The sequence below is a fragment of the Apodemus sylvaticus genome, chromosome 3 (genome assembly GCF_947179515.1).
Source record: "Apodemus sylvaticus chromosome 3, mApoSyl1.1, whole genome shotgun sequence".
In the NCBI taxonomy this organism is placed as follows: Eukaryota; Metazoa; Chordata; class Mammalia; order Rodentia; family Muridae; genus Apodemus; species Apodemus sylvaticus.
Genome location: NC_067474.1, coordinates 113,824,266 through 113,834,072, shown reverse-complemented (window position 1 = coordinate 113,834,072; position 9,807 = coordinate 113,824,266). Strand labels below are relative to the sequence as shown.

Sequence of the window (9,807 nt, the reverse complement as noted above, 5' to 3'; positions counted from 1 at the left end):
GAGAGAGAGAGAGAGAGAGAGAGAGAGAGAGAGAGAGAGAGAGAGAGAGAGATGTTCACTGTGGCCACTCTGGGAAGAGAGGCCCAGTGACCCAGTACTCCCCCAAGCCCGTCTCTGAGGGTCCTGATATAAAGGTAAGGTTTAAATAGAAAGTAAGAGATATACACAACTAAGCAGTCAGGCAAGGTGCTGTCCCCTGGCCACCAAGGTCCCAGCTTCAAGTCTGCAAGGTCGTCGACTAATTGTAAATCTTTCTACAGGAGATAAAGTAAGCCCTCACCACTGCTTCAGCCCTCCCTTTCCCAGCAGGATTCCACTAGTCTATAGCGACAGACTGGAACCCAGTGTTTCTTTAACTGCATTCATTCCTGTCAGACAGACTGGCTATCCTTCCATTCAGGCCTCCAGTTTCTCCACAGCACTCTTTTGTTCTCTGAAGATAGCTTGGGGGAAAATAAGAATGCTGGTTGCCTTTTACTTTAAAAAAACTAAACACTCACTATTTATTTCTCAAGTTTTAAATGTCAAATAATTATATATTTTTCTACTTTGATTTTATTGATGTATTGAGTCCTTTGCTGTTTCTCTACTTCCTTTGGATTCTATTGTTGGTTTTGCTATTTGTTTGTTTGTGTTGTTTTGTTTTTTCTGAACTATCTACATTTTGCATTTTTCTATTATTCTTTATCACAGTGGCTTGCCATTGGAATAGCCTTTGAAAATTATTTCAATATTTAGTCTGTGCATTTTGTGTACATACCATCATGCACATAAATAGTTGTTTTTTGTTTTTTCTTTTAAATAGTGCGTAGTTTTTCCTTTTCTATCCCTAACTCTCATGACAAACAGCTACGGTTTTCCCATTGCACTGTAGCTCTCATTGGCCCTTATCGTTCCTAAAGTGCATTCGGTACCTGCTTCCACTTGAAGTGTTGCTGATTTCTATTTACTTAATTTAATGTGTATGAGTGTTTTGCCTATATGTATGTGTGTGTGTTATGTGCACGCTGATGCCAGTGGAGACCAGAGGATTTTAAGATACCACATACATTTAATTCACTGTTTACAATGAAGACTCTTTTGCATATGTTGCAGTCTAGGAGTCGCTCCACAAACCACATGAACACTGATCTCAGTCTGTCAGGCATGGTTTATTAAACACACACCCTTAATACTGGTCAGAACAGGGACATAGTTCAGAAAGAATTATCTCTATGACAGTGGACATCTTTCTCTGACAGCTTAAAGGAAAGAAAACACAAAACCCACAATGAGTTCAAACGCAGATACAGGAAGTGCTGCCAGGTGGTGAGCGCTGACTCAAGCTGTTTTAGACATAACAGTTCCGATTGACCTTTGATCTGATGTGTCCTACGTAAAGCTTTGTAGACTTTCTTAAGATTAACAAATCTCAGAACATAACAGGGGATGTGGTCAGTATGACCCTGCTCTGAGTCAAGTTACTTCTCTGTGCCAATGACTGGCAAGCACATTACAGAAGCAATTAGAAATAGCTGGCAGGCATGAAACAAAATGGCTACAGCTATGCTGGGGGTGGAGGTGGGGTCAGACCATAACAGTGTAGTTGTTATTGCTGGCTTTTTATAACTATCACATTTCTCACGGCAGACTGAATACTTCTGAGTTATTCAGAGAGGACAGATTACAAGGAAGAACAGAAAAGGAAAACGCTATAGCCAGCTCATACTGACTCACAAAAATAGGTTATTTTGTATTCAGACATTTTTTGAGTCAGCTGTTAAAGACAATTAAAAATTAAATAAACATATAATATGCGTTATAACCTAGAAAGTAGGTTTTTAAAAACAGAGGTAAACATGCAAAACTATTTACTTCTAATCATTTCAGTAGGCTTATTACCTTCTGCTTTCTTAAGGTTATTTGCATCCATTGTGTCTTTATGCTGGAATGTTCTGTAATGGAATACTGTAAAGCTCTCTTGATTTCACATTTAGAGAAGTTGTATAAATATTTGAGACGGGGCAGAGTGTCTCAAGAAGCTGTGCACACCTGTGGTCCCAGCAATTTGGGAGAATGTGGCAGCCTGGGCATCTTAGCAAGACTGTCTCAAAACAAAACGTTGAAGAGGGACTAGAGATATAGCACAGGGAGTTCATTCCCCAAGACTGGAGAAAGGAAGAGAGGGTGAAGAGAGGAGGAAAAGGTCAAAAGAAAGAGAACTGCCAAAGTTGGCATATTTATATCATGGAAATTGGAAAATGTATAATAAGAGATTGATCTGGATCTTCCATTATCTAGACCTAAATTGAGCATGAAAGTGTTAATATGGGATGCATAGATGGTTCAGTAGTAGATGGTTCTGGAATAGCAGGACTAGCTCTTCCAGAAGGCTAACTGTAAGAGCCAAAGTCAACCTGTAAGTCCACTTGCCCAAAGAGAAGATAATTTCCTGGGATTCTAGGAGTTGTAGTTTTTGGGAACTAACAAAGCCACTTGTCTTATGTAAGAACTTTGGTTTCTTAAAAAACTAAAACCAAAACCAAACCAAAACAAAACACCAGTTATGCTATGTGAATGTGTTTTAGTTTTAATCCCAGATATGGGATGTGGGGCTGCTTCAGTTTGTCCACAGCCGTTAACCAGGATTGTCTCATGCTATAGAAGGGGCATTATCTTTGCCAGCTGCAGATAGTTTAATTCTGGGGACTCTGGGGAGTGTATAAATGCCAGCGCCCCGAGAGGGGCCAGAGGTGCTCTGAAGAAGAAGGCAGCCACTGTTCCCCTTGCTGCTGCTGCCGTTGCCTATTGCTGGTTTGCTGGTTTACTGCATGGCTGGCTGGATATTCTGACAACAAAGACCGGACCTTCCCTAAGTGGCACAGCCATAGCCACTAGAGACACAGAGAGTCATGAAGGCAGCCCAGCTGCTTGGCACAGTTCCAGCAGAGCTGAGCACATGGCTACAATCTCTGGTCCCCTAGCTTTCTAACTTTTGGGGTTTGGTCTCTGTGTGTTGTATTATTGGGGACTTTCTGCATTTTGATTCATTTTATATCTTTTCCTGAGAAAAAAATTATGTCAGAATCTTTTTAGAAAAATCCTAAAATTAACTTTATCTGGCCCCTAACTGGAAGTCTTCCTTAAGCCCTGGAGATCATTAAGCTCAGATAAGCACCTAGCTAGAAGAGGTCATTCATTACCCTAGGAATTTGCTCAGAGTATCTCCCCCTGAGCAAACTGAGACAATAGACCTGATTCAGGGCAATCAGAGACACCCTGGCTGGCCTGGAGGATAGGTTACAGATTCAAGGTCTCTTTTTATTATAGGCTAGAGTCTCTAAACTGTTGCTTAAAGATGGTGGGTGTTAGGATCATCTGACAGCTTCAGAAAGGCCACACCAGGCCGAACAGTTCCACATGAGGTTTATGAGAGAGGAAAGGGCAAGGTGGCAGCGGAAAGAGAGGAGGGATAAGGGGGTGGGAGGGAGGGAAGGCTTCCTCTTATACATAGATGGTGATGTGGTCACAGGTAAAGGGGGGGAGGTGAGCCAAATGGATTCTGGGAATACGGTGGCCGTTGCCTTGGCCTATGTGATGTCACAGGTTTCAGAGGTCCTGATACCAACAGTGGGGGTCATACAGGGTATATTCCTGAAGGAATAAAACTCAATAAATAAGACAGATTGGATAAAATAAGCTTTTCCTACTTTATAGCATAAATAATGAAACATATAATAGAAGCTAGGTATTAGTATTTGCTACGCATTTAAAAAAAGACAAGTCCAGATAATTTCTGTTTGTGAGGAGTGCTTTAAAATAGCAACAACTGGCCAGGCAGTGGTGGCGCACACCTTTGATCCCAGCACTTGGGAGGCAGAGGCAGGTGGATTTCTGAGTTTGAGGCCAGCCTGGTCTACAGAGTGAGTTCCAGGACAGCCAGGGCTATACAGAGAAACCCTGTCTCGGAAAAAAAACCAAAAAAAAAAAAAAAAAAAGCAACTGCCAATCTTAAAGCAGGCTGTCATATAATAAATGGGTTTGCCTTGCTGTCATATAATAAATGGGTTTGCCTTGGAGGTGTCATTCTTTAGCTTCTTTTCTTTTCTTTTTTCTTTTTTTTTTTGTTTTTTTGTTTTTGTTGTTGTTGTTGTTTTGTTTTGTTTTTTGAGACTGGGTTTCTCTGTGTATCCCTGGCTGTCTGGCTGTCCTTTAGATTCTTTTAATTGGAGGTATGGAGCTAAAAATAATAAGAATTATCTGTTCTGTTTTTATTTTCTAATTGTGACTGAACTTGTAACCCCGGACATATAATGAAAAGTCAAAGATCCATTCTGTACCACTTGGATAATCACTAGTCTGTCTTTGTTCTGTGAAACTTGTATAAATAAAGAAGCTCCTGGTTGCTAGTTAGTCAGAGCAGCAGAAAATGGCCTGGCTACTAACAAGTCAGAGCCATAGAAGTGGCCTGATTGCTAGCAAGTCAGCGCTGAGATTTCCCTGACTCACTCCATCCCCTCATCGACTCCTTATCTCCTCTGAGAGCCACCCTGTCCCAGAGGACCCTCTGACTCTGTCTGCTCCATGCTGGGAAGGCCCCCAGGAAGGCTCCTGACACCCAAAGAACTTGATGACCCTAATTAGCAGGAAGTAGCCTATAGAGATTTATGTCCCCTTTCCACTCTAACTTCCTTTCTCTCCTACTTAGTGTTGGGGGGCTGGAAGGGTTTAGGGTGGAATAAGGGTTGGAAGGGAGACAGAGGTATAAGAACATAATAAATGTTTCAGTTCCCTAAACAAGTTTATTTGAACCAACTACACCAGATGTGCTTGATCACATGTAAGCAGGAGATATATCAGGATATATTCTTGGCCCTGATTGGGAAATGCAGTGAATTGTGGGTTTTACCCCTGCAAAACATGGGTCAGTACCACTCCCTGAGATCCCAGAGTGGACCTGATCAGATTCCATCCTGGTCAGTATTTAACTAAAGTTTGCTTCAAATTTGGCTCAAAACTATAAAACTGGCTTCTCTCTTGCAAATCTCAGGATTAACAATACCAGGTTCAGTTCCCAGCATCCATAACAGCTAACAACCTTCTATAACTCCAGCTCCAGGACATCTGGCACTCACATACACATGGTGCATAGACATATATTCAAGCAAAACACCTATACACATAACATTAAAAATATATCTTAGAAAAAAAGGACAAAAGAAAATATAAATTAAACATGATGGCTTCCTGATGAAAAACTGCACTTCCCAGCTCCTGGTGTACCCTATGGAATTCATTTCCATCCTTATAACACGCTGCACACCATCTCCTTCTGTAGGCCTCTTGGACATTCACACATATGGGTGACAAAAGCCTCTCCTCAACCATAGATAAACATGATCCTGCCTAAGGTCAGATCTCTCTCTCTGCCTTTCATCTCTCTACAGCTTCTTCCTAGTAAATTAAAAACAAGATGTTTGCTGTGTCTGTGCGTGTGTGTTCCGATTAAACAAAGCAAAAGACATTCTTCCAGTATCAAAGAAACAAAAAGTTATTTATTTTTTATGCTTTACAGCATTCTGTGAAGAATCACTCCCATGCGGACAAATATGAGATCTGCCTTTCCTCTTTCTGTTTTGCTTCCATCCTGCCCTTTAACTTAAAAAATGTCAACCAGCACTAGGGTAGGAACCACAGGCTTTTCTTGTTTGCAACTATGCATTGGCCACAGATTCCTAAGTTCAGCTAGAGAAAAAGAAGCCACTGGATAAAAGCAACTAACCATAATGTAATTTGCATAATAATTTTTTAGACTGCAGGTTATTCCTACTTTAAATTAGTAAAACGCATGTATATAAACATTACTTTTTAGATATTTAAAAACTATTTATATGTATGAGTGTTTTGCTTGCATGTATGTCTGTGTACCCTATGCATGCCAGGTGCCCTCAGAAACAAGAAATGGATGCTGGATCCTCTGGATCTGGAGTTAGGTGCAGTTGTGAGCTGACAGGGTGCTGGAAATCAAACCCATGTCCTCTAGAAGACCAGTCAGCGCTCTTAACTGCTGAGTCTTCTCTAGTGCTAGATTTGTTTTTGAAAACTGACTGTTAAACATGTATCTGTGGGCTAGAGAGATGGCTCAGCGGTTAAGAACACTGACTGCTCTTCCAGAGGTTCTGAGTTCAAGTCCCAGAAACCACATGGTGGCTCTCAACTACCTATAATGGGATCTGATACTCTTTTCTGGAATGTCTGAAGACAGCTACAGTATACTTACAAACAATGCCATTTATGTGCCCTGGCCTCAGTATGGATGGCAGCTTTGAAAGGGCCGCTCAGGTGACAAACGAGGTTCCTCTGGGCAGCTGCATGCTAGTGAGGTGCTGCTGATGCGGCTGGGTCCTCTGCTGGCCTCCGGCTCCAGCTTCATCAGCCTCAGCATGGACTCTATACTCTCCAGGGACTTTCCTTCCCTGCAGTCCCCCTTAGGGACTGAGGAGCTTCCTATATTGAGCAACTCTCATTTTCTGCTTCTCTAGTGTACAGGCAACTCTTGTTGATTTACACAGCCTGTGTCTGAATAAATCTGAATAAATCTGAATAAATCCTATTTTTATTATATGTATGTGTATGTGTATGTGTATGTATATGTATATCCCCACCTCAGTCATCTTCATTCTGTAAACTCCATGTGAAAAGTAACTATTTCTGTTTGATTCCCCAAGATTCTACACGGTTTCTATTTAAGTGCTTATTAATAGATTATTGTTATGAATGGGTAAATGAAAGTTCAGAAACTTTACGTTTTCGTATTTATTTCTGAGAACAAACAAATACAAATCAAGTCCTGAAAGAAAAAGAAAAGAGTATTCCTAACCATGCGGAACATGAATCACAGCCTGTTGAATCTGAAAACAATCCCATAACAGCCAAATGCGCTGAGACAGAGGAGCAATGGTTTATTTAGGGAGGGGGAAACACAAAGCAGATAATCACACTTGTTTTCGTGCTTGCTTTTTAAATCAATTCCCTATTGCAGGGTACATTGAAGGAGGCAGTCCAATATCCTGCACCCTAAAACAGACTCCGATTCTGGAGCTTCTCTGTCTCTTAGAGGTACCAGCATTTTCTGAGGCCACTGTTGGCTAGGAGAACTGATTGCTCACTTTATAGCTTCAAGATTTTTATGTAAGATAAATGACAATAAGAGTCAGGAGATGCAGTTAAGAAAGAATCAGATAGGGTGTGCCTTTTAGTGAGCATAAGGTGTCCTCACTGTAAATCCTAAACTGAAATCTAGCATCTTAGTTTATGTGAAGAACTTTACGATGGATTTTATCCTTATCCTACAAATTGAGGGTGTCCATCCAGAGGTTTGTGAAGGTGCTTACAGTACAGAACTGCTCAGTAGCAAGACTGAATTTGATAGCATTCTGCTGGAGATAAATTCTAGGGTTTTTTTTTATTTGGACAATGTTTCGGGACGCATCAGCTATCAATACACCATTCAGTTTGCGGAACTCCTCAACTACTGCTTTCAGATATTGGATGTCTGCCTGCCAATCATGTTATTATTTCCTTCCTGGTTTCCTTGGAGTTTTAAACTTTTTATTTAACCTAATCCTAAGCAATAACATGCATGAAATTATGGGTTAGCACATTACATCATCCGAATACATGAGTTTGTTTAAATGGATGCATAAAGATTAATATTAAAAATATATCTGCTTGTGCTCGCTTCAGCAGCACATATACTAAAATTGGAACAATACAAAGAAGATTAGCATGGCCCCTGCACAAGGATGACACGCATATTCGTGAAGCGTTCCATATTTTTACAAGACTGCCCCCTCTCTCCTTATCTTCTTAATATTGTGCTTGAGGTACTAGCTCAGGCAATTAGACAACATAAGGAGGTCAAAGGGATACAAATTGGAAAACAAGGAGTCAAACTATCACTATTTGCAGATGATATGATAGTCTACCTAAGTGACCCAAAAAACTCTACTAGAGAACTACAGCTGATAAACAACTTCAGCAAAGTGGCAGGTTATAAAATCACCTCAAGCAAATCAGTAGCCTTCCTATACTCAAAGGATAAGCAGGCTGAGAAAGAAATGAGGGAAATGACACCCTTCACAATAGCCACAAACAGTATAAAGTACCTTGGGGTGACTCTGACCAAACAAGTGAAAGATCTGTATGACAAGAACTTCAAGACTCTGAAGAAGGAAATGGAAGAAGACCTCAGAAAATGGAAAAACCTCCCATGCTCATGGATTGGCAGGATTAATATAGTTAAAATGGCCATTTTGCCAAAAGCAATATACAGATTCAACGCAATACCCGTCAAAATCCCAAGTCAGTTCTTCATAGCGTTAGAAAGAGCAATTATCAAATTCATCTGGAATAACAAAAAACCCAGAATAGCTAAAACTATTCTCAACAACAAAAGAAATTCTGGGGGAATCAGTATCCCGGGCCTCAAGCAATACTACAGAGCAATAGTGTTTAAAACTGCATGGTATTGGTACAGTGACAGGCAGGCGGATCAATGGAATAGGATAGAAGATCCAGAAATGAACCCACAAACCTATAGCCACTTGATCCTCGACAAAGGAGCTGAAAACATCCAGTGGAAAAAAGATAGCCTTTTCAACCAATGGTGCTGGTTCAACTGGAGGTCAGCATGCAGAAGAATTCGAATTGATCCATCTTAATCTCCTTGTACTAAGCTCAACTCCAAATGGATCAAGGACCTCCACATAAAGCCAGACACTCTGAAGCTAATAGAAAAGAAACTGGGGAAGACCCTTGAGGACATCAATACAGGGGGAAAGTTCCTGAACAGAACACCAATAGCTTATGCTCTAAGATAAAGAATTGACAAATGGGACCTCAAAAAATTACAAAGTTTCTGTAAGGCAAAGGACACCATTAAAAGGACAAATGGGCAACCAACAAATTGGGAAAAGATCTTCACCAACCCTACATCAGATAGAGGGCTAATATCCAATATATACAAAGAACTCAAGAAGTTAGACCCCAGAAAACCAAATAACCCTATTAAAATGGGGTACAGAGCTAAACAAAGAATTTTTACCCAAAGAACTTCGGATGGCTGAGAAGCATCTTAAAAAATGCTCAACTTCATTAGTCATTAGGGAAATGCAAATCAAAACAACCCTGAGATTTCACCTTACACCAGTCAGAATGACTAAGATTAAAAACTCAGTAGACAGCAGGTGTTGGTGAGGATGTGGAGAAAGAGGAACACTCCTCCACTGCTGGTGGGGTTGCAAATTGGTACAACCACTCTGGAAATCAGTCTGGGCAGTTCCTCAGAAAACTGGGCAGGTCATTTCCAGAGGATCCTGCTATACCACTCCTGGGCATATACCCAGAGGATTCCGCAGCAGGTAATAAGGATACGTGCTCCACTATGTTCACAGCAGCCCTATTTATAATTGCCAGATGCTGGAAAGAACCCAGGTATCCCTCAACTGAAGAATGGATGCAAAAATGTGGTATATATACACAATGGAGTGCTATTCAGCCATTAGAAACAATGGATTCATGAAATTCTTAGACAAATGGATGGAGCTGGAGAACATCATACTAAGTGAGGTAACTCAGTCTCAAAAGATCAATCATGGTATGCACTCACTAATAAGTGGATATTAGCCTAGAAAATTGGAATACCCAAAACATAATCCACACATCAAATGATGTACAAGAAGAACGGAGGAGTGGCCCGTGGTTCTGGAAAGACTCAGTGTAGCAGTATAGGGCAAAACCAGAACAGGGAAGTGGGAAGGGTGGATG

The 9,807-nt window shown here is 40.8% G+C and overlaps 1 non-coding gene across 1 annotated transcript; it reads left to right on the top strand.

The window, feature by feature from the left end:
- Positions 1 to 7,712: 7,712 nt before the first annotated feature.
- LOC127682028 (U6 spliceosomal RNA) lies at positions 7,713 to 7,819 on the top strand. Its single transcript, XR_007977330.1, has one exon. It is a non-coding gene; the product is annotated as a U6 spliceosomal RNA (small nuclear RNA).
- The last annotated feature ends 1,988 nt before the right edge of the window (positions 7,820 to 9,807 follow it).